Below are 25439 nucleotides of genomic sequence, written 5' to 3' on the forward strand. Positions count from 1 at the left end.
CTTCTCAGCAGCTCTAAGACGAACTATTAAATCTCTGAGATAGTTCAGATGTCTTAGTTGTTGAATGAAACATTTTTAAAATTCACATTCATTTATTATTGTTTCTTTTAAAACACCCCCTCTCTAGCTTCATCTCAAGTATTACTGATTATTATTATTATTACCTTCTAAATACTGTCAGTCAAATAATGAACATTTCCAGAAGCCACACCCGATAGAATAAGTCTGGAGGTGACAAGAAAATTGATCATGACAATTGTAAAAGTAAAAACATACTCGTTAAATATCTTCTTTGAAATAAATGAGTGAAGATGGTTAAATACATTAATTTTTAAACTAACTATTTTAGGAAATGGAAGAGCCAATCAGAGCTGTTTCAAGCATTAATGATAAGTTACTGAATCTAGTTACACATAATCATGAGAAAGGACTCCTATGGTGAGTTAGAAGATAGGGAGAAGGAAAGATTTCTTGAAAAGACCAAAATGCCAGGTTTATAGATGCTTCCTTCTACTGACTTTGGTTATTTCAATCTTTAATTTGCACATTTATACGTTCACGGGGTGGGGGAGGACTATACGTTAGTTAGTTCTTTTTAGGTGCTAGACTCTTGATATATTTACCTAACTTAATCTTTATAAGAACACTAGGAAGCAGCTATTTTTATTAGCCCCATTTTACAAATGCCTATTGTGAAACTAAGAAACACTCAGTAATTTGCCCAATGTCACATGACTAATAAGTGAAAGAATTAGATTTTCATGCACAGATCTGATTGAGACCAAGTCTAAGTTCTTTCCACTATTTTATTCATTCATTTATTTTGTTGAACACCTACTATGTTCCTGATCATATTCTGGGAATGCAAAGACTTCTAAAATAATAGTGCCTTAGGGGGTCAGGAGTTCCATCCTGGGAAGCGCTATAGGACGTAGAAGTGTTTATGCTACAAGGCAAGGAGTAAAGAGGGAGGGCTGGTCAGAATAGACGTTAGAGAAGGTGAAACTGAAACCTAGTCTTCAAATATGAGTAAGTGTGGTCAGACAGGCCAAGAGGAGAAGCCTTCACAGACAGATAGAGTAGCGTGGGCAAAGGCAGACTAGCATGAAATTTTAAATTTAGGAGAAATTTCTAGAATATAATGTTCAAAAAGGTGTATGGGGAGTTGGGAGAGAGTTCACAAGTTGGATTAGGTTGGTGGCCAAAAGTTTTTTGGTTTTTTGGTTTTTTTTTTTTTTTTTTGGTAGATAAGAATATGAGAAAGTTCTCAAATGTCTTTCCCACACAAAGAAGTAGACAATTCATAAAGCAGTGAAATCTGTATGAGAAAATGCAAATAAAATCAATCATCCAGTAAAACTGGTCAGAGGATAAAGTTAAAAAACATTGTCTACATGGAAAGCATGGAGCAGATTAACCTTCTTGTATTAAAATTGGATCTACTGACCCTGTGCACAGTCTGAGCACAGAGTACCCTGAGATTTTAGTGAGGGCTGGATTGGCTTTGAGGGAGTCACTTGGGTCATATGAACACATCACTGGAACCCATAAAGGTTGTATATAGTGTTGCATTCCTATTTCTAGGCTCTAAACCACTCTCTCTAAGGTGTGCAAAGAGCAATTCCATCCCAGCATGACACTAGTTACTCTGCGACATGCCCTAGAGCCAGCTCCACAGAGACAGTCCAGAGTAGCCTGCAGGACTCCTTCTTGGTCTTTCAGCTTAACCTATGCATTGGCATGTGATAGGAAGAAAGAATAAGGTGAAGTATCCTGATTAGGATGCTCTGAATGGAACCCCAGATTGAAGAAACCACTGACAGATTGATTCAAATTGGCTCCACGGGATCCTTACCAGAAGCTGCTGCAACATTCTCTTCAAATATCATGACTGCCAACCTCTGATGAAATTCCCAGGGGTCTGCCCGAGTGAGCCAGGCATTAGATAGATTTCACATTAATGAGCTGCAGCTTCTGGGTTTTTAGGTAAACCACTGAGTAATGTCCTTCATTCTGGGGCTGCGTGGCACAGGGATGCAGAATGAGCTTCTTTTCCACTTTTTCTTTTAAGAATCTTATGCTGTGCAGATGAATCCATAGATGAAGAGTGGTGAGCAACAGACGGCCATAACAAATTGTCCAAATGTATATTCATAATCATACGATAACCAAAAATGGGAATCAGGACACCAATCACATTAAATTCATGCTAACTTGGCAAGGATTGTTCAATTTACCTTGAAAACAACAACTGGACTCTCAGCAGCTCACCAGGAACATTTTTTTCCATTCCCTGTCTCTCTCTCTGTCTCCATCTCTTTGCCCCCCTTGCCCCTCTCTACCTACTCTCCTTTCCTCCCTCTCTATCTCTCTGCTATTGTTTTTTTCTCCGTCACTCTGCCTTCCCTTGCCTCTCTTTCTTTCTCTCACTATATGTTTAATTTCTCTAGAATTCTGCTACAATCCTATAAGATGTTTCTAGGTTTATGTCATCAGAACAGCAGCTTCATTTGATAGAAACTTGCCAGTAGGTTCTCGACCAAAGTCAGATACACACTCTCAGAATTAAACTATTTCTAGCAATAAAATGAGCCTCAAACATAATTTCTTTGTATGGTTATCAAAGGAAATAAACAATCTACGACAATGGATTTTTGTGTCAAAAGATAAAGATGTTGATCAAACAATGTTACAGAGGTTTCCCATTTCTTTCAAGCAATATTTCTTCAGGTCAAATTTTCTTTTGCTTTCTTTGAAAAGGTGGAAGTTAGCAAACTGCCAAGTGCCGACACTGTTTCCCACACGTGAAAAAGAACTTTCTTGAGCTGTACACATGCAACATTGAAAAAAATAATTTAAAATTTCTTAAACTTGCCTCAAACTTTATGAATGAACCCATTATACACTTAATTCTGTACTTCCTTAAAAATAGTTATGTAAGGAACTATTTTATGCTCCTTAAATAATTTAAAATTCCATGGATGCAGTTTTCAGCAAAGCCTTAACATACACATTCATACATGCAACATATATTAGATTACGCTTTTTTTACACATTCAGTCACAGGTACATTTCAGTATTTTGATATTCTCTGCATTGGTTTGAAAGAGCTATTTATTATCAGAGTCATCTCACCAGTAAATTTTTATAGGCTGTTTTATTTCTAGTTTAGGGTTTGAGTATCGTATCTTACAATACCTAAAATAGGCAGTGTTGATTTGCTACTTTGGCTTTTGATAGAGAGTGTGTTTCTGGCATGGCTGTGGGAGGCTTTTTCTTTAATAATTTACAAAATTACCTGCAGTAAAATCTTCACCTGTTCTTTGTTTCCTTAGCATCACAAAATGGGAATTACATATAAAATCTTTCCTCCGGGAGAGTTATGTCTACCATGGCAAGAAAATCTCCACTTAAATTTTTATGAAACATCAAAATTACGGTCTGCTTTAGCAAAACAATACAAAGGAGACTTTTGTTGCATGAGGAGCGTTTCCAATATTTGAGGACATCATTCTTTGTCTCCCGTTTAATTTTTGTTTTCCTGTGGCAGCTTCTTTTTGGTTTTGTCGATTCCCCTGTTTGTATGTGCAGTGTGCTAATTTGTCTTTCATTACAGAAAGTTCCAGTGCCAACCACAGAGGCTAACCCCAGCCAGAAGACAGGCCTCACGGATGGCAGTGCTTTTCACAGTTTAATTTGAAGTTGTGACATAAAAGGACTGATGGTTGCTTGTTTCTTTCTTTTCTCCAGGACTGATCACCCCATCCTTGAAGAGGGCAATGGTCCCCACCTGGTGGCCCCAATTTAGCCACACATAGAAGCAAAGAAGCCCAAATGCTGTCCTTCACTTGCTTTCGATTTAAATCTCTCTTTATTGAATTATGTGTTTTAATAAAAGGTTTATATAACATCCACAGAGCAGTTATCAATTAATTGCCCATGGAAATTTAGGGGATGTTTCACTGTGGTATTTATTATACCCAGGGTGTTAAACATATGTTACATAAAAGATGCAGTTGCCTTGAAATTATATTGGCAAGGCTGCCTTTTTCCTATAGAATATTATACATTCTAATGTGAAAAATGCGTTTAAAACCCATTAGGAGATGGGGATGGTGTGTTCCAAATGGCTTAAGTCAGGCCTTATACACATTCCAGTAAGCTCAATAGAAATTTAGGAAATTATGCCTGCTGTCTGAGAAATTTCTAATTTTTTAGGACAGTCTTGCCTTCCATGGATTGGGTTTTGTATTTCAGAGAGCAAATGGGCAGCTCACTTAGAGCCCTGGTTCCATCTGATTTCACCCACGGATTCATCCAGAGCCACTGCAGACATCACTCAGGCCGGGGGAGAAGCTGTGTGTCCCTCCCGGTAGGTGCAGTCCTAAGTCTGAAAGTTTCACCTACACACAGGCATGTGAATGCAGAGGTCAGAAAGGACAGAGGAGAGTGAATATGGGGGAAGGCAGATGAATGTTGACTGGGACCCAGGATGTGACTGACAGAGAAGGGAAGAAAATAAATCTTCCGGGTCTCGGAACAGTGAGGGCGACCACAGGTCATGGCAGGGTTACTGGGGAAGGGAGGTAGAGAGGAGCCCCAGCTGGCCCTCAAGTCAGAAAGAAAGCTGCCAACAGGTTTATAAGGATTATCTCACTCTTCACCGGCCCTGAAGACAGCCAGCCTCTAATTTTTCCATGTCTGGGAAAAAACCTTATCTCGTTTGTTTGGGAACATAGGGTGGTGTTGTTTCTTCGATTTTTTTTTTTTTTTTGTAACTTATCAGGGATAGAAATTATCTTCCTTCCTGGCTGAAGAAATTAAGGTGATACATTAGCTATTTCTGAAGCTGTACTCTAAAATATCACAAAATCAAAGTCATTACTTTGGGGCATTTTACTACATTGATTTTTAGAAAAATTATCTCCATAGTTTTAGTTTAATTTAAAAATATCAGAAGCCAGTGAAATGTTTTCTTTTAGCTATTCATTAAATGAATTTAAATAAAAGCGAAATCAAAGATTTGCCCTAATACATTGCTACTATAAAAACAAAGTAATCCATTCATGCATTCAACATTCAGTTTTGAGTTCATCCCTGGAGAGTCACTATCAGGAAACAAACAAAGGACACAGCCCCTGAGCTCAAGAGTAAGGGGAGAAGCAGGATGAAAAGAAATGATTACGGGCTTCCCTGGTGGCACAGTGGTTGAGAGTCCGCCTGCCGATGCAGGGGACACGGGTTCGTGCCCGGTCTGGGAAGATCCCACGTGCCGCGGAGCGGCTAGGCCCGTGAGCCATGGCCACTGAACCTGCGCGTCCGGAGCCTGTGCTCCGCAATGGGAGAGGCCACAACAGTGAGAGGCCCGCGTACCGCAAAACAAAAACAAACAAACAAAAAGGAATGATTACAATCAAGTTTATAAGTGGTACACCAGGGTATCATGAGAAGTGATGGAAACACCAAGAGGCATGAGGTCCTAATTCCAAAAGCAAAAGCTGCTTAAGGAACAAGGGATCACAGCTGAGCCTGACAGACCAACAATTGAGAAGGTGGAAGAGGAGGAACATGGCACCCCATGGAGGGGATACACAAGTCACATAATCCACCCCCAAGGGTCCATTCTCCCTTCCTAAAGCTGTGCTTGTGAAAGGCACCTGCAGTGACAACAGAGTTCATCTCCTCTGGTTCACGTATCTGAAGATGGCTAGGACATTGAGGAAGCCTAGACTTTCTTTTCTAGGCACCAAGACTTTCTCTGAAAAATCCACCAACTCTCACTTAAGGGTGAGTATTAAAGGTAATGGAGAATACCATAGATTTTGGCAAAAAACTTTTTATCCAAGGCCTAATTTGTCCTATTGAAATTTTAGTCACTCACTGATGCCAAAAGAGCTTAAATGAAAACTCAAATAGGTACTTCTGATTAGTTTCTTAATGAACTACAATTGACACTAAATACAAAAGATCATCACACTCGAGAATGAAATAATCTGCATGGAGAGTGTTCTGAAGGATAAGTACAAGTGCATTTTGGTTACAGTCAGATTAGCTGTCAAATGACAATAAACCCTAATATTCAATAGTGCTGTCACATTCATTCCACTCTTAGAGGCTGAAAACAAATTCCTGGAAACTAGGAAGATGGTACTATTACTGCCATTTAACAATGCGGAAAGTTTTGATGATTTGCCTAAATCAACCTGGATTATCAGTGGCAAAATTACCAGGGTCCATATTCCTAAACCTATCATTTGAGCCTCCATTCTAAGGTATATCCGTCATACAAAAAAGCTATGCAGAGCTTTTCCAAGTGCAAACTTTTAAATATAATTGGAACTATTTCATATCTAATTCCATATTACATGAAATTGAAGATTATCCACTGACTTAATCTACTTTTCTTCTGCATGTAAGGTTTGATGTTTTTTGCAAGTTGCATAGAATGGAATGATCTGCAATTGACAATATAACCCAGAGCATGGAGATATTCTGAGGCTGCCCTAGAAAGAAGCTGGTAAACTCTTATCTATAATGTTTAACAAATATTTGGAAAACGAAAGGAAATGACTACTTCTGTTAAAATAGAAAAAATAATTGACATACAAAATTAGAAACAGTCAGCAAAGAAGCATAGCTCAAGTAGATAATGAATGTTCATAATTTGGGTTACCAAAATAACCCATATATTCCTGGCAGCATTAATTATTCAGATTCATGTTTTATTTTGCATTTATTAAATAATTGTCAAAGTTGTACTTATTTTTGTTTCCTATATTTATGCTTGACACAAATTGTGAATTTTAAAGCTTCATCTTTAACAAGCTTTAAACATTACTTTTGGTTCCAAGGTTGAAAAGTAAATACATCACCACTATTTAAATAATCCGTGGTCCTTTATTCCACATCAAGAAAGCACTTATTTGAGAAGTAAATTCAAATCCACTAAAAATACTTTTAAAGCTCTTTTAAGATATTATAAAGGGGGGCTTCCCTGGTGGTCCAGCGGCTAAGACTCTGAGCTCCCAATGAAGGGTGCCCAGGTTCAATCCCTGGTCAGGGAACTAGACCCTGCATGCTGCATATGAAAAAAAAAAAAAAAAAAATTCTCACAGGCAGCAACTAAAGATCCTGCTTGTGGCGACTAAGATCCCTCGTGCCACAATGGAGACCGGACACAGCCAAATAAATAAATAAATAATACTTTTTAAAAAAAGATATTATAAAGGTAAAATCTTGTGTGTAATAAGTAAACAGTAGACTTCTTGTCTTTTTGTTACAGCTTTTCATTTTTGACAGCACATTGTGTTCTTTGTGCTGTTCCTAATGACAATTATCTAAAGAGTTAGTATCTAGGGCTGAAGGGGCAACTGCCACAAGAAATCTGTGAAAGCAAATTCATTAATACGTTTTATAATATAAGGGGGATGTGTAAAAAATCCCTTGCACTCATGTATTTATATGGTCACTGCATTAGTTCCTCGGGCTGCCATAAAAAAATAGCACAAACCTAGTGGCTTAAAATAAGAGAAATTTATTCTCTCACATTTCTAGAGGGCAGAAGTTTCAAATCAAGGTGTCAGCAGGGCCCTGCTCCCTTCAAAGGCTCGAGAGGAAAACGCTTCCTTGCCTCTTCCAGCTTTGGCAGCTCCAGGCATTGCTTGGCTTGTGGCTGCATCACTCCAATCTTTGTTCCATTCTTCACATGGCCTTCATCTCTCTGTGCTTCTCTCCTCTGTGTGTCTCTTATAAGGACACTTGTCATTGGATTTAGGTCCCACCTGGATAATCTAGGAGGGTCTCAAGATCCTTTAAATTAACTACGTCTGCAAAGACCCTTTTTCTAAATAAGATCACGTTCACAGATTCCAGGGGTTACAATATAGACATATCTTTTGGGACGCACCATTCAACCTGCTACAGTCACCTTCCCAAGATTTCCACTCACACAGTCATGGTCATTCAATGGTTATTCTGTACAATTACTGGAGAGATAGGAGCAAGAACACATGAGTCACTGATTCCATTACAAAATCCAATCACAGTGATCATGTGACAGGGAAGAAAGAGCTCTGTGAAGAGCAAACCGTAATTTACGTTTGTCACAGTCTTGTTGAAGAATACCCAGTGTCAGACTGCTAATGTCCTGAGGCATCGATCACTCCTGGTTTCTTATTTTGGCACAAATTTTACCCAGGACTTTTACCAGCTACATGAGTCTTTTATTATGGGATCCCTCAGGAGCAACTATTGAAATCATGTCCTCCGTTACTTGTTCCTCCCTTGAAAATATCTTTCTCCTATTAGGTTGGTTTGAGATTTTTTTTTCAGTTTTGTGTTGTTTTTTATTTTTATTTTTTCTCCCACAAGTCTGGGCTTCTGTCAGATATCAGGAAGCCCTCACTATTCTGGGACATTTTCCCATGTTGACAAGTCCTTTAAAAGTACTGTAACCTCTTCTTCAAATAAAGAACTTGCATTGGAAAAAATCTACAGCATTTGTTCAAACTTAAGGATTTTTCATGAGCCTAAAGCAGGTAAAATTTTTTTTAAAAAAGAGAGAGTTCAGGGCTCCCCTGGTGGTGCAGTGGTTGAGAGTCCGCCTGCTGATGCAGGGGACACGGATTCGTGCCCCGGTCCGGGAAGATTCCACATGCTGCGGAGTGGCTGGGCCCGTGAGCCATGGCTGCTGAGCCTGCACGTCTGGAGCCTGTGCTACGCAACAGGAGAGGCCACAACAGTGAGAGCCCCGCATACCGCAAAAAAAAAAAAAAAAAAAAGAGAGAGAGTTCAATGTTTTTCACTTATGTAGTTTACTACTAAAAGATTTTACTGCATTTTATTTATATCTCAGGACATTTTCAAGGAAGGGACTTGTCTCTAAGGACTGATATATAAGACAGAGAGCAAGTAAGGGTAGTCCTATCTGTCCACCTCATAGCTCCCAAAGATTTAACTCGTCATCTCTTTCCTCCCAAGCTCTTAGCCAGTCCTAGCCAAGGTTGGCAGATCAGTAAGCTCCCCAACTTCAGAATTCACCTCGCTGCGGTAAACCAAGTTTCACTCTTCCTGAGATAGGCACAACATTCCTCATCTGCCACATTGCCCTAGACCTTGTAGGCACAGCATCTATCTCATCTCCATGTCAACATAGGCTTGGTATTTCAGGAGTAATTTTAGATAAAGTTCCTGTGTAATGAAGAATGTGGCTGGCCTTTGTCCCTGGTTCCTGACTGGTAACTTCTAAATTCTTAGAATTTTCTGAGTTACTCATGGTAAGCCTGACCACACCTGAGTTTATGTTAATGAGATGACTCATGATAGGCTGGTGGGCCCCTAGATAGTTCATGCTAACAAGATGACTCAGGATGGGGGATAGCCACGCCAGAAAGACCAACCATGTGATTAGAGGATTGGGGCTTTGAACCATGTGATATTAGCCCAACCTCTGAAGGCTACTAGAGATTGAGTTTAACCACATAGCCATTGATTCAATCAATTGTGCCTATGTAATGAGGACCCAACATAAGCCCTGCATACTGAAGCTTGGGGGAGCTTCCCTGGCTGGTGACGCTTTGCTATTGTCACGCATCGATGTGCTGGGCGTGATGCACCCTGACTCCAGTGGGAGAAGACAACAGAAACTTCACCTTTGGGACCGTCCCAGGCTTCACCCTGTGCATCTTTCCCTTTAGTGGTTCTAATTTGCATATTTTTGCTATAATAAAATTGTAATCATAGTACTTTCCTGAGTTCTATGTGTTTTTCCAGCAAATTATCAAAACTGAGGAATTAATGAGAACCCCTGAATTGTATCAGTTGGTCAGATGTGAGAGTGACCTGTGAACCCCAAGCTTGCAGCTGAAGTGAGGGTAATCTTGTAGAGGACCAGGACCTTAACTCTGAAGTTTGGCCCAACTCCTGGTAGTTGGTGAAAGAAATCACTGAGCTCCAAAGTCACTACTTGTACCAGGTATTTCATATAATGTATTAATTTCCTATTGCTGCTGTCACAAATCACCACAAACTAAATGGCTAAAAGCAACACAAATTTATTATCTTACAGTTTTGGAGCTTAGACGTCTAACATAGGTTGACAAGTGCTGCATTCCTTCTGGAGGCTCTGGGGGAGAATCCATTTCCTTGTGTGTTGCAGCTTCTAGAGGAGGTTTGCATTCCTTGGCTCAGGGTACCACATAATGTCGTCGTATTTCCTTCACTCCTTCTCTGCTGGTTTGAAAACTGTCCCCCATACACACAGGGCAAGGCGAGATCAAAGAAAGAGGTAGACAACTTCAGATTGGTAGGCGGCAGATTTAACAATCAAGGGAACTTACAAGGCTTGTCTTGGTCTGCCACAAGATGAGTAGATCTCTGCACATGCCTGCCAAATCATAAAAGTTTATGTAGAAGTCTTAAATGGGTATATCACGTGTACCATTCACATGGTCTCAACAACACGCTACTATTTCAAGGCTGTGTCCTTGGGGTTGCTTCTAGCACAGGGTAGGCAAGTAGGATGCACATTCCAAGGACAGAGGAGAGGGTCAGGAGACTCCGATTGCCCAGGTCCAATTGGTGGGTCAACTGGTGGGTACATTCTCTCAATGAAGTTCTCCAACACTCTGCTTCTACTGCCATGTCACCTTCTCTGACTTTGACCCTTCCGTAGCCTTCTTATAATATCTCTTGCAATTGCATTGGGCCTATTCGGATAATCCAGGATAATCCCCCACCTCAAGAGCCTTACCTTAATCACATCTGCAAAGTCTCCTTGGCCATGTAAGTTAACAAGTTCACAGGTTTTGGGGATTAGGAAGTGGGCATATTTTGAGCCATTACTCTACCTACCACAAATGGCTTTTGCCAGTGGAAGAACACTCAAAAGCCGTAGCCTCCACTAGGTTCGTGTTCAAAGCCAAAGCCATGCTCTGAAATCATTTCAAAAGGCACAAATATATTTTGCTAAATGTAATTGGTTTCTGTCTACATAGGCCTTTCTTGTTAAAATTTAATTATTACTACCCTTAGGGTGGCCTTTCCTTAATTTTTCTTTTTATTTCCTCCTACATACCTATTATTATTAACCCAGATCCCTTACAACAGAAGTTTACATCTGAGAACAGAAAATAGGATTCTAAATCTATTGCTACATTCATTATATTCCTTCCTAAAATGGCTTCTGATCCTAACACCCTCATTTTTCTCAGTAGCAATATAGCAGAAAAGCAATAGCGGGAAGACAGGAGGAGAGGAGAGGAGAGGAGAGGAGAGAAGCAGAGGAATTAATTGCATGTATGTTACAAGTTTGGCTCCCCTTTTAACTAGTTGTATGCTTTCGGAGAGGCCACTGAATGTCTCTAAGGCTCAGTTTCTTCATCTACATAATGGCAATAATAGTTTTGTTGTGATCATATTAATAATTAGATTGTTGTAAAGATGAAATCCAGCACAGGGTCTTGCACATAGTAGGTCCCCTTCTTTCCTTCACCTTCACCCACCACTACACACCAGAATTGGGGCCTACCTGCTCTAAAGAGAACCAATTCACATAAGATCATGACGCAGTGTATTCCACCCTAAGCCACTCCGTCTACATACACACATCACTGAACCTCGGCAAGGTAGGTCTGCCCCCAGTGCCAACACCGACTTACTTTTATAAACCATTCAGTCATGTCTTGCATGGCTGTGGACGGGGGGATGAAATATAATATGAGAGGACAGGATTTTTTCTGACCTTCAATGCATTCTCCTACCATCATCTCATTCTACTCTACAGCCAGCGTGACTTTGTCAAGGTTACCTGAAATCTCCACAAGAAATGAAACGATGCCTGTCCTGTTAGCCTAACTCTCCAGCAGAACGTGGGGCACATATACGTCACTCCACAAATATTTGCTAAATTAATTGAATAAACTAAAGTATGCCCTGTTCCCTCTTGTTTTTTCATTTGACCTTTTGCTCTTCCCTCCACTCTGCACCACTACTTCTCCTCTCTGAGCTATGATCATAATTTAAGGACCAGCCCAACTACTACTCAGATCTCACGCTTGGGGGAAGTTTTTCTGACCTCTCCACACTATCTGTTCTCACCTGCTTCTAAATTCCTCCTTAAGAAATATGACCATGATCGTGGTTATATCACAACTAGTTTGATCCTTTCGACTGAATCAACAAAATCGCTTAACGAAATTGCTTTTTTTGAACAATGTGACTGATTGATACACTGAATCGACTATACAAAATCCAATTGCCGTTAACATTTGTAGTTTGAAACCATGAAGTGATATCCAGTGAGGGCCACCAAAAATGTTGCTGTGCTACTAATGGCGCTCCCAGGGCACATTTTATAGAATTTTTGTCTCAAATTTTGGGGTTTCTCATTGTTTTCTTTCATAAAGTAAGCATTCCAAGGTGTGTGTAGTGGCTGGATGGTTATTGCAAGTGGCAAACTGTGTTAACGGGAATCAGGGAGGAACTTAATTATTCTCCCAATTTCCAAAGGCAATGATGTATCACATTAATACTTTCCTTTGCTTTTCCTACGCACGAGTAGCTGAAAGTGAAATGATGCCCCAGTCCCCAGTGTGTTTGCAAAGGTGTCATAAATTGCATCTCTGTACCTTTTCAGTGAAAGAGCTGTTTTCTCCTGATGCTGCTTGTCTGCACAGACACTGAACAGAATGGCATGGGCTATGAAAATAGTGTAGAAAATGTGTTATTCTAAATTTATTCTAGGAGTCTTTTTTTTTTTGAATTTTTTCCTGAATGATTCCCATTCTGCAGGGCTGATGGCTCTTAGTAACCAAATCTTCTAAGGACATGATAATTTTTATTAGTAACTCAGTCAATTTTAGGAGCATTCTTGAAATCTGTGAAATTCTAAAATATAATACACCTGCAACTTTACAATACTGTGATTGTGCAAATCAACATTTCATCATGAAGAATGTAAATCCCCGGGACAATCCCTAATGGTGTGTGACTAGAGCCAGTGCTTCTGTGTGTCACTACACAGTACACATGGGGAGGGCAGAGTCAAGCAAACCGATGACTCTCACTGAATGAACAAGTGCAGCCAAGTTCTTAGGATATCAGACTACATGACCTTTGGGAAAACATCCCTGGGTGGAGGTTGTACAACTGTCAAGTGGAATCCTCTAATTAGGAATGTTCTGAGAATGACCAGATAAAATCATCGAAGCAGTAGAAATTTGTCGGAATAAAATTTTCCTTCGAATTCCAAATATTATTTGAGATTATAATATTGAAAATAAAAAGCCAGTTAAAAACAAAATAGTTTGCATGGGGAAAAGAAAAAATGGAAAGAAGCAAGGAAGGAGGGAGAGCTTGAGGGAAAGAAGAGGAAAGGAAAGGAGAGAAGGAGGAAGTAAGGGAGAGTGAAAGAGAAAATTGATTTTGAGATATTTAGATAAAGTTAATTCTGGCTATTGACATTGTATATCAATTTCTTTTCTTTTTCCTTATATTTCATATAATACATGTCTTACAAGCCAAAATTTATATTTTATGAATATTTTTATTTAGAAATGTCCAGAGTGTCAGATTTCTCATCACCCATTTTTGCCAGAGACCTAAGACTTCCAATCTGTTTCCTTGCCCAAAACGATAGTTATTGATTTCTTTAGTTTTCCTCATGAAAAAGTGACTTGAAAATAAAACTGAATTTTACTTTTCCACAATATTTACTGTATTAATCTCTCCAGGTGGTTCAGCCTTATATATTAGATATGAATTAATGGTTCACCCGTTCTTCAGTTGTAAAATGAATAAAAAAATTCTTTCTTGCTAGGAACGTTCAGCTTGTTACGGCTATCAAAAGCCAGGTATCAAGTAAAAGATGCAATGCTGGCCTAACAGTCATACTGGGTTTTGGTTCCTTGTCTAGCTCTTTCAGTTCTCAATTAAGTTACTGGGAAAAAAAATATGGTGACTTAAGAACAAAAGCGTCTAAAAGAAAGAGAACTGGACATATTGGTCTTAGGAAATTTGGCTTCTGTTCTTGGATCTTCCAGCTCTACCACCCAGTCCAGACTGGCCTTGGGAAAATAATATAACTCCTTTGTTGCCTCTATTTCCCCAACAGTGAAAAAGGAAGAAGAGCTGCCCTTCCTATTGCTCAGGAATCTAATAAAGGACAATGGATAATAAATATGCAAAAGTCCTATGCATATTTAACAAGCTATATTATTACCACATCGTTTTTTTTGGCCTCCAATTATCAATTAGTTTGTGCCAGGCCCTGTGCTAAGCATGTTATATCTTTTAATCCTTAAATAAGCCATGGTATTATTGTCTTTTCAGAGTTACAATACTTTAACCAAAGCAGTTTATTCATCTTCCAAGGTCTGCACATCTGCCGTGCTATCCCACTGGGGTGACTAAAGCAACCACTCCATTGATCCTCCATTGTGGAGCCAGTGTCTGCTGGCAGCTGTGGTGGATGGTCCCGGCGACACATGTGGCTCACAGGCGCAGCACAGCAACCTCACCTCACACTTGGGGACTTCCCTTTCATGACTGATGCATGAGATGCGCCACATCCGTACATATGCAAAGCAGAAAGAAATGTCAGGGAATTCCATGGGTCAAAGGTTGACCACTGGGAGATGAAGATGAGAGAATATCTTTTTCTGTCTTCCTGTCCACGATTCATACTGTTTGAAGGCACAATAGCTTCATTCATCTTCTCTGAAGACATCCTAAGAAACCAAGCCACCAGTAGATCACAAACCTATGGCCAGCTCCATAAATTACTTCCTAAATATTTCTTCTCCTGTCCTGGTCTTACCTTCCTTTTACCTCATTTCTTCGTCACTGGGTTTCCACTTTCATAACCTATCAGCACTTAAACTTTCACTTTAGGCTTGTCTTCTAGAAAAGCCATCCTAAGAGAGAAAGCCATCACCAACAGCCCAGAATGGGAATCACAGAATCACAGGTAGAGGATCTGTTTGGTAGAGTACCACGGAAGACAAATCGTATGTCAAGGAAAATTTCTTTCAAATCACAATTTATCTGTCATAAATAATAATATATCCTGTCTGCATAACATAATATTGAAGAGTGAGAATAATAGCAAACAAGTTCATGAAAATATCAGTATCTTCCTATTACTTAGAATGCACTATACTTATGGTACAGGAACAAACCTGTGCCTTAAAACATAAAGAGCTTTTTTCTCCTTCAGAGAGCTCTCCAGAGCAGCTCGTCATCCATGTGATGACTAAGGGATCCAGGCTGCTTCAGTCCTGCGGTTCAGCCACCTCAACCCATTGCCTCCACCCTAGACAATGAAGGCAGAGAGAGAATGTGCTGGAACAATCATGCACATTTTCACTGCCTAACCTCAGAGGAGACACACGTGACTTTTAGCTTCACTGAACTGCAAGAAGGCTAGTAAGGGTAGTGTTCAGTGGTCTTAGGAAGAGAAGAAAATTTCATATTGAAAAATACTGGTAATGTCTACCATAATCTATTTCTAACTCACACGTATGAGGTGGCTACTGCTTGTCAATGTTTTATCCAAAAGGAAAAAATAGTGTTTACCAGAGATACAATAAAATCAAAACCTGAAATGTTTATCAGAGTTCACAGGTACTGCTTAACCCAGCCATGTATCACAGGAGTCAAATTACTCAATTCCCATTTTTAACTCAATTCCCAAAGTCACTTGGGGAAGTTACTTCTACTCATGGGCCTTGGTTTCTTAATCTATAAACAGGACCCTGAGCTAGGTGCTATTGATAAGTGTCCCTTCCAGATCTCCATTTCATGTTTTTTCCCTCAATTGCATGGGGGACTATAGAAGTCCTACAGAAGATATGGCCCAAGGTTTTTGCTCAGACCTCTACTGCTATCTCGCAGTCAGTTCTGCAGGCGCCGTAAGCCCAGGGTTTGAACTGGAAGGTACTGCTGATTCATATTTCAGAACTGAGGATGCTGAGGTCGCACCTGCGTGAGTTTCTCACTGTGCTACCATGAGTGATTGAATGTCAAAGAAAAAGTTAGTGTGTGACTCCTAACGTGGAAAATGGTGCAGTAAATTTTGTCATTTTCCCCACTGTTTTATTATCCTTACCTATTGAGAGAAAAGTGATTAAGCAGTGAGTGTTAGTTTTACTTGCAGAGTGAGATGAAACAGTGCATGCTGGTGGAACAGCTCCTGCTCTATGATTAGCTAATGAAGCAGAGGGAGGGTATGAGAAGAAATAATGACAGCAGCCCAAACCAGGATACAGGGGGTACTAACACATTCCCATTGGGATGAAAGGGCAGACTGACTCTGAAGAGTTTCATGAAATAAACATGATTTTTTTCTTTTTTTTTTTTCTTTTTCTTGTCCATAATCTCTGACTTCCAGAGAATCTTTATGCCTGTGGTTCAAGCCTTGCATCATGAAACACAAATACACACATTCAGAATATGGTCATTCTGCACACAGCCTTCATCTGATTCCTAGTATGTGTGTTACAAAATGGTACTCACTGCAGTACTTAAAAAAAAAAAATTATGCATAGTAGTTTGTACCTCTTAATCCCCACTCCTATCTTGCCCCTCTCCTCTCTCTCCCCACTGGTAACCACTAGTTTGTTTTCTATACCTGTGAGTCTGTTTCTTTTTTGTTACCTTCATTAGTTTGTTTCATTTTTTATATTCCATGGATAAGTGATATCGTACTGTATTTGTCTTTCTCTGACTTATTTCACTAAGCGTAATACCCTCCAAGTCCATCCACTGCAGTACTTATTAGTAGTGCATTTAGTCTCATTGCGCTGTGCTTATGCTTTTCTAAGCGAGTTAAATAGAATCAATTCCTGTTGTCTACATGCCTGCATTTCAGACCACACAATATTAATGTGGTCAAAATAGAATTATCCAACCTGGGTGATATTACAGCAAAAGCAAGCCTATTCTAAATAAGGATTACATTATGTTTTGAGTTCAGCAGTTGCAGTTTTTGTGGAGTGAGTCAGTAGCACATTAGAATAAAAGAGAGATTCAAAATCACACACACTTAGTTGTGATGGGCTACCAGGGGCAAGGAAAAATGAAAGAGATCTCTGAAGGCTGTAAGGGAAGGTATTTGGCAGATCAAGCAGGGGAAACACTCTAGAAACAGGGAGGGGAAGGCAGAAAAGTATGCAATTAGGAGAAAATTAAGATGTCTCCAGAATGGAGAGCAGGAACTGAAGGAAGGGCAAAAAATTGAATTGAGTGATAAGAAGGTTAGTATGGGAGGAGAGAGGAGAATGGTTCGAGAGATCAGGATGCCAAGAATAACTAGAATGAATGAAAGAAGTCAAGAGAGAGTCTTGCTGCTTTTCTTGCACTACCAATCTGTATGGTGCTATTTCCTCGCGTGCACAACTGGAAGTACTGATTCTCAAAATTCTTCTGTTCCTGTACTTTGTTGGCAGTTATGAGCATATTACATACACGGTGACTAGTGTTTTTGTTGTTTGAACTTTTGATTAGGCTCTTGTCAAAAAGTCCTCAACTTTAGAAGAATTCACCATAATCTGGATAAGACGGTCAGTTTTCAAGAAACATTTATTGAGCTACTCTATTTAATTAACTGCCCGAGTCTATTTGAATCTCTTGGTTATTTAGTCACAAATTCAAAAATATGCTTGGCTTTGTTTTTTATGTATGAAGAGACCTGGGTTTTTGGCAGGATATTTAAAATCTGAATAAACAAATGTTAAAATTATGGAAGTTAATGACGTGGATAATCAATGCATTTCAGAAATTACAGTCATCTATGTGTGGATACTACTCATGAAAAATTCTACTTTTAAAAAATTGTTAATAAAGAGAAAATACCCTCAACTTCCCTTTGTCTCTCCCAGATGTACCATTAGCAATCAGTCCTGTGAATCCTTCCTCCATAACCCCTCAAACTAAGCTCTCCTCCCCATTCCCATTTATCTCTCTCCCATCTAATATCTAAACCACTTTAACATCTCAAGACTACACTTCTCCCCTCCGCCACCTTTCATCGCTGGAATAAGAACCACACACAATTCTCTATGCACACCTGCGGTTAGTCATTCCTCTCCTCAGAAACACACGTCGGTCTACGTAGAATAAAACACGAACTTTTTTCACAGTGTCCTAAATCTCCCACAATCTGTCCTCAGACTGTTTTCCAACAGGATCGTCCCCCTCCTCTTTTTACATTCCACGTTGCTCATAACCATTCTGTGCCTTAGTTTCTACATCTTAGGACTGGATAATAATGGTACCTCCTTTGCAGCAATATCGAAGGATTAAATAAGTGTCTGGCACATAATAAGCATTATCTGCATTAAGGCCATAAATATTATTATTCATAGCACTAATGTAAGCCCAACTTTGAATATTTGAATGTATCAGTATATATTTTCCAATTCTTAACTATATTTTCTGTTAATGTACCAAGTCTTATTTGCTGAGGTGTCTCCTATGATCAGGCCCTGGGTTAGGCATTTTCACATTGTTATTCCATTTAATCCACTTTATATGAACCCTGAGGGAACACCTAATTTTCAAACCCTGAAGAGAGCTCTTTCGGTGGAGTGAATAACTTGCTCCATTTGCTTGATCTTGTAACAAATCAATTCCCGTGTGTAAGTGGACTCCATAACATTAGAGGAATATTTCAGCCTAGAGCCTGAAAGCTGGTTTCATCACGAAGTGAGATCTATTTAAAACATGGTTTTTTACAGCTGTATTGCATAAAGACTGGATTTGGAATCGCAACCAAAGAGGTCCTTGAGAAGGCTTTTAGTAGAGCTTCTAACCTAAAAGAGAAGCACCTGAGATAGAAGAAAATCTCTTCTGTTTTTAAATATCATCTGAAAAGATTTTTGAATTATCTTTCATAACCTACTGCAAAATTGGTGTCTCAGAATATCCCAAATGCGTTTGCTGTAATATAAATTATTCTGCAAGATCTACTTTCTGTTTTTCTTTCTTTTGTAGAAATGAAACCAATTAGTGCCCCTTGATATAATAATAATTCTACTTTTACTATTTTAAGCACCTCTTTTTCTAGATTAAAGAAATACCAGCTTCTGGGCTTACCTGGTGGCGCAGTGGTTGAGAGTCCGCCTGCCGATAGAGGGGACACGGGTTTGTGCCCCGGTCCGGGAAGATCCCACATGCCGCGGAGCGGCTAGGCCCGTGAGCCATGGCCGCTGAGCCTGCGCGTCCGGAGCCTGTGCTCCGCAGCTGGAGAGGCCACAACAGCGAGAGGCCCGCGTACCGGAAAAAAAAAAAAAAAAAAAAAAAAAAAAATACAGCTTCTTTGGGTTTGCTGCAGCCTAAATATCTATGTTCCTCTTCATAAACTTGCCCAGATATTTCCCACATAAACTTATGAAGGCCAAAACAGTACGAAGAATTCTGGTTTCACTATTGATAAACTTAGTAAAAAGAGTAAGTCAGGTTCTTTAGTTAGACATTTTGCTATGATTTTAGAACTAACCAGTTCCTCCTGGTAATAATTTATATCTGTTTGATACTAGTAAACTTGAATATATTTTAACATTTTTATTAAGCATTGATTGTTTGATAATTTAAAAATTATTTATATGGATAGTTTTATGTTTCATGTGATCTAATCTCATATATATTGTTTGGGCTTCATTGCTCTTATGATTATAAGATCTTTCTATACCCAAACCTCTTTATCTACATTTTTAAACTTTAAAAATCCCAATTTTTATACTGAACTCTTTAACGTTCATGCTTTTGTTTTGTTTTGTTTGCTTATTTTTTCACGTCCCCTCAGATGAGTTGCTATCCATCTTCCCCAAAAAGTAAAATTATTTCCTACAGTTTTATGATATTCCTTTTTATACATTAAAGTATTATAAAGACCAAGAGTCTGCTTTAGGAAAAACTGTTTTCAGTTGGTCTCTGGGTCTATTTTATATCAGTTGTATGTAGATAGGTTAAATAAATATTGAATTAAATAATTGATATTTTATGATAAACAGGGAGTTGAACATGGAATGATAGCCCAGAGAAATTTTGAAAATTATACATGACATAAGTTTTACCATTTTAACCATTTTGAAGTATACAGTTCAGTGACATTAAGTAGATTCACACTGTTGAACAACCATCACCACTTCCATCTCCCGAACTTTTCTCACTTTCCAAAACTGAAGCAGATAACTTTTTAATAAGAGAGAATGCTGATATTTTCTTTCCCTTTTGCTATAACATTTTATCATAGTGCAACATTATTCTTCTCGTTTACTCACTAGTATGTATGATTGTCCTTGGTCACTGTCATTTGTCTTCCTAGAACAATCTCTTGAGCTCCTCAGCTGGTGGGCAGGTTGCTATAAATAATTCCTAGCCCAAATACCAATGATTATATGTATTCTTGGGAAACAACTCTCCTGACCAAGGCAAGACCAGGCAATACCGGGACCTCTGCTGTTTCAGTTTGGTGGGGTTCATGAAAAGCAACAGCTTCCAGGATGCGCTGATGCCATGGTTCTTCCTGACTCTGGCCGCAAAAAGTGCATGACTTATGACCTTGTATCTCCCAGAATGCAATGTACTGGTCATTTCAATGTTCTCTTTGCTATTTGCTTTACTTAATGGATTTAGAAAGAGAAATAAACGCGCATCTAGTTCTCAAGATGCACCCAAAAGCAAGGCCTGAGCATTAGACAATAAGCCCCTTGGTATTCTGAGTAGTTTAGGGATGCATATTTAGGAAATGTCAACTTTTTACTATTCTTTTATGTACTCAGGCCCCCTCTAAAATAATTATAAACTTGAGATTTCCCAATATGAATTTGAGGTGCAAACCCGCATAAGAGCAAACTTAAAGTTATATATTTTCAGGAGAGGTCCCTGGGCACTGGCTTCTGATGCCTATGACTCCGTACACCATGATAACCGAATGGCCCAGATTCAGTATAAGCCCTTGTTTTCAGTGTTCAGCTTAGGTTAGTTTATCTCTATAGATTCTATCTTTCTCTTAGCTTTTTTTGTTTTGTTTTGTTTTGTTTTCGGTACGTGGGCCTCTCACTGTTGTGGCCTCTCTCGTTTCGGAGCACAGGCTCCGGACGCGCAGGCTCAGCAGCCATGGCTCACGGGTCCAGCCGCTCCACAGCATATGGAATCTTTCCGGACCGGGGCACGAACCCGTGTCCCCTGCACCGGCAGGCGGACTCTCAACCACTGTGCCACCAGGGAAGCCCTCTCTTAGCTTTTTGTTTTACTTTCTAGCTAGCTCATCCATGCATTTTAAATGACATTTTAAAATAGTTTGTTTAGCGTTTTGAAGTATATTCAGTGAGAGAATCAGTCAGGATAACTAGACCTCTACTGCCAGAAACCAAAGTTTATTAATATATATGTTCTATATATACAGATATTTAATGTGTGCTTAGTATGCATCAGAACTCTGCTAGAACCTGGGGATACCGTGAAGAAAAGGCAGGCAAGTTACTTGCCCTATTGGAGTTAAAATCACAAATAAGAAATACAGATATGAAAGTGTTTAATTTTCACTTACACTGAGACAAAATGCCTGACACAGATAATAATTGGTTAAAGCATTCATCAAATTGTAGATCATGGTGTCAGGAAGTCAGAGAATCTTTAGAAGTAGGAATGGTGGGTAAGATTTAGGGTAAGGCAGCATCCCAGGCTAGGGATGAGACACTGAATAGCCCAGCTGAACTAGAAACTAGTGGGATGCAAGCATGGAGGTCATGTCAATAGTTTGTCTGAGTTGGATGGGGTCAGATCATAGAGACCTTTGAACGTCAAGAATGAAAATTTTATTTTACTGTCACTGAGAAGTAAGGGAAGTGGGCTCCATACGCCTCCGTTGAAGGTGTAAACAGAACAGAAAACGGACCTCTCCCAAGCAAGAGGGGATTCTTGAGCCTGATGACCTTCAGATTTAAACTGCAGCATCAATTCCCCCCTGGGTGTCCCGGTTGCCTGCCCACCCTGTTGATTTTGGACTTGCCAGCTTCCAAAATCATAGGACATAACGCCTTAAAGTAAATCTCTTTCTCTGTATATACACATCCTATTGGTTCTGTTTTTCTGGAGAATCTTGACTAATACAACAAATATCAAAGCATTCATTTTATTTAGAAAAATTCTTTCCTTACCTGGACTGTTTGTTTAGGGCAAAGTTAATAGGTTTTCTGATGATTAAACTCAACTCTATGATAAGACAGCCTTCTCTAAGTTTTAGTGGGTAATAAAAATCCTCAAGGATATTCTACTTCATTTCAAACACCTCCTTTCGTTTTATGAAAGTAAACCTTCCTTACAAAATTCTGCTAAACCTGGGCCCAGGAACATTTAAACTGCATCAACTTGTTACTGTTAAATATTCATATTTGCACTGCCAAGAAATATTGTATTTTAATACCAATTACATTTTCAGGAGGAAAAGAGTTTGAACTTGGAGAAGCAGATTGTTTTCTTGAAACTTCCAAACTTCTATCAAACTCCTCTCAGCTCTTTTCTTTCCTTTAGCATACATTCTCACTTTTCTGCTCTCATTGGCACTGTTTGTATATTCGTCAATGTATGTCAAGGCGATGATAATTAAATTTCACTTGAAGTTCAGAGATGAAGTGATTAAATTTGAACTTAAACCTTTCTGAAATAGGTAGCTCTCTTGTATTTCATAGAGGGAAAATTCTACTTGAATATCGGGAGGAATATAATTATCTCGTTCAAGATACTAGATCTTTCAAGAAACAGCACAATATTATCTTGGGTAGAAAGAGGATAATCAGAAATTCAAAGCAGGTTTTTCGCGTTATTTTACATTTTCGGGGAGGAATTGTACTTCCCTCATACACAGATGTTTGCCGCAAAAGATAAAGGCCAAGGAAGGCTCTGCTTACTTCTCTCAGTGTAAAAAACAAAAAGGGAGAACACTCGATGTCTCTGTGTGGCAGGAGGAAAGATGGGGAGGCAGCCTAAGCAGGAAAAGCTGCTGCAATAGCACAGCAGTGATGGCCGCAATTCATTTTCTCAAGAAGCTGCAAGCAACAGAGAAGGCTGACATCAGAGTCTCCCCAGTGGTACTGGGCCCTCTCCAGCATGGGGGTCTAGTCCCTTGTAGTTGGGTCAGAGGGCAGAAGGAGGAGGATCTACCCAGAATTGGGACTGGTAGATAAGGACACCTGGACTGTCAGATCCAGCTTTGCCTAGGAGGAATCTAATTCAAATTCACCTCCTAAACTGAAGGGCTAGTCAATTGCCTATTGCGCTGGGACTTTAATGCAGCAGTTTCCCTTATCCTCCATCCAGCATTGATTAAGGAATCTGAATGCAAAAAGTCAAAGCTGCATTACAAGCTAAGGCTGTGCTTCAGTGCTGAAGTGACAATCATCCCTATTCTCCGTGTGAACTGGGAGCAAGCGCTAATTAAAATTATAAGCTAGAGAGAACATGCATTGAAAAAAAAGAAGCCGTCCCTAACCAGTAATTCCAGGGCTAAATCACACTTGATTTGCTAACATATAGAAGTGTCCAGGAACTATGATCTACAAATGTCTTGAATACGGTTCTAATCAATCCTCTGAACAATAATCAAGGAGGCATATAATTAGAACAGGCTCATCCGACGAGCCACACATAACATTGTCTCACCTTGAAACAGTGCAGAGCGTCCTGTCTCAAAAGTAAGAACTAATCCCAAACAGAGGCCGTGGTCTCCTTTGAAATGCGCCCTGACAGACTTCTAGCAATTCCGGGCTTCAGAGTTGTCCTGGTAAAGTTTCACTGGGCCTCCTGGTCTTTCCGTCCTCTTCTCCTTTCCCTGTAACCCTTGTCACATCTGCTACCCGAACATGGAAAAGATTCCGACCTGAAATGCCCTTCGTGACAATTCAAATCCCAGTTGGTGCTTTGCAATCAGTAATGACAAATAGCAGGCAGGAAACTCCTAGAAAATATGAGTCAGTCACATTCTTTCACAAGCTACTGACATGTCCAGCAATTCCTGGTTGCCCCACTGCCATCGGGGCGGGAATGGCATGGGAGAGCAAGGACAAAAAAAAAAGAACAAAGTTTGAACGCTTACTATTTGCCTTGTCAGAGTTCTAAGCCGTTATATGATGGATCACTACATTTATTCCACAGAAGAGACCCTTGCAGTGGATTAGGAAACAGCACGTTAGAAAGAATAACAACATCTAGAAAAATGTGTTGAAGGTGATATTTCAACCCTCGTCTCTATAGTTCCCAACCTGTACTTGGCGAGGACCTCAGTTGCCTCCACTCTCCTCCTTCTTTCTGACCTCATACACGCCAAGCTCATCCATGACTCAGAGCCTTTTGACTTGGTGCTCCTATGCTTGGGAACTTCTCCCTCCGGATCCGCAACCAAATACCTCCTCTTCGCTAGCTGGGTCTCCGTATCCGGAGGGCCTTCTGCAGGGAGGCCTCTCCCAGCATCCTAGCTACCCCTGCCTTCTCGCTGCACTGTTCTCTATCATTTACCCTTCATAGCTCTGTGTTACGTGCACAGGCTCTGGAGCCAGACTGTCTGGATTTGAACCCCAATTCCTCTGTTTACCAACCGTGGGGCAGAAGGAAGTATACTTGGACTCTCCATGCTTCAGCATCCTCATCTGTAAAATCAGGATCATGAGAGCAGCTATCATACCTACCTCATGGGTGTGTTTTGAAATTACATGCAGTAATACAGGCAAAACACTTAGAACAGGGCCTGCTATAGACTCAGCATTCTATACGTGCTTATTACTGTCTTCTTCATAGTACCTTTAGGTAGCTGATGTTATCTTCTTGTCTAAATGTTTATTAGGATGGAGTCTGCTCTGTTCCTTACTCTGCCCTCAGTAGGTAGAAATGCACCTGGAAAACAGTAGATTATTGTGTAATGCATTCAACAAATTATTGGTGCCTCGAGATTGAATGATTCAAATCCCATATTATACTGCCTTTTGGGCTTTAGAATAAGATGATACTGGATCAAAGTCTTAGGTCTGCCACTCTCTAGCTCCGTGCTTTAAAACTGGTTATTTACCTTATCCAAGTTTTATGATTTGTGAAAGACAGATAATAGTAACTACTCTGAGGCTGGATGAATAATTTATGCTATAGTCATCAATGGAACATTATGTAGCAATGAAAAGGAATGGACTACAGCTGCATGAATGCACTCCACAAGCATAGTGCTGAAGGAAAGAAATCAAAATAAAATATTCTATTTCGCAATATTCTACTTTACACTGTTCAAAAACAGGTTAAACTATGGGGTGAGAAGTCAGGTAGTGTTACCCTTGCGGATGTAATGACTGGAAGAGGACACAAGGCAGCTTCTGAAGTTCCATATTGTTTCCTGTTTTGGGTGTTAATTACATTGGTATATTCATTCTGTGAAAATTCAGGAAGAGCTACTCTTG

General features: G+C 39.7%; 1 long non-coding RNA gene across 1 annotated transcript; it reads right to left on the reverse strand.

Annotated features, from left to right (window-relative positions):
• Window positions 1-9845: 9845 nt before the first annotated feature.
• On the reverse strand, window positions 9846-23879 carry LOC141275806 (uncharacterized). The gene is made up of 3 exons (XR_012324161.1): window positions 23662-23879; window positions 19093-19239; window positions 9846-10384 (listed from the first exon to the last, which is right to left on the reverse strand). It is a non-coding gene; the product is annotated as an uncharacterized lncRNA (long non-coding RNA).
• Window positions 23880-25439: the final 1560 nt, after the last annotated feature.

This window comes from Tursiops truncatus, chromosome 1 (genome assembly GCF_011762595.2).
Source record: "Tursiops truncatus isolate mTurTru1 chromosome 1, mTurTru1.mat.Y, whole genome shotgun sequence".
NCBI lineage: Eukaryota > Metazoa > Chordata > Mammalia > Artiodactyla > Delphinidae > Tursiops > Tursiops truncatus.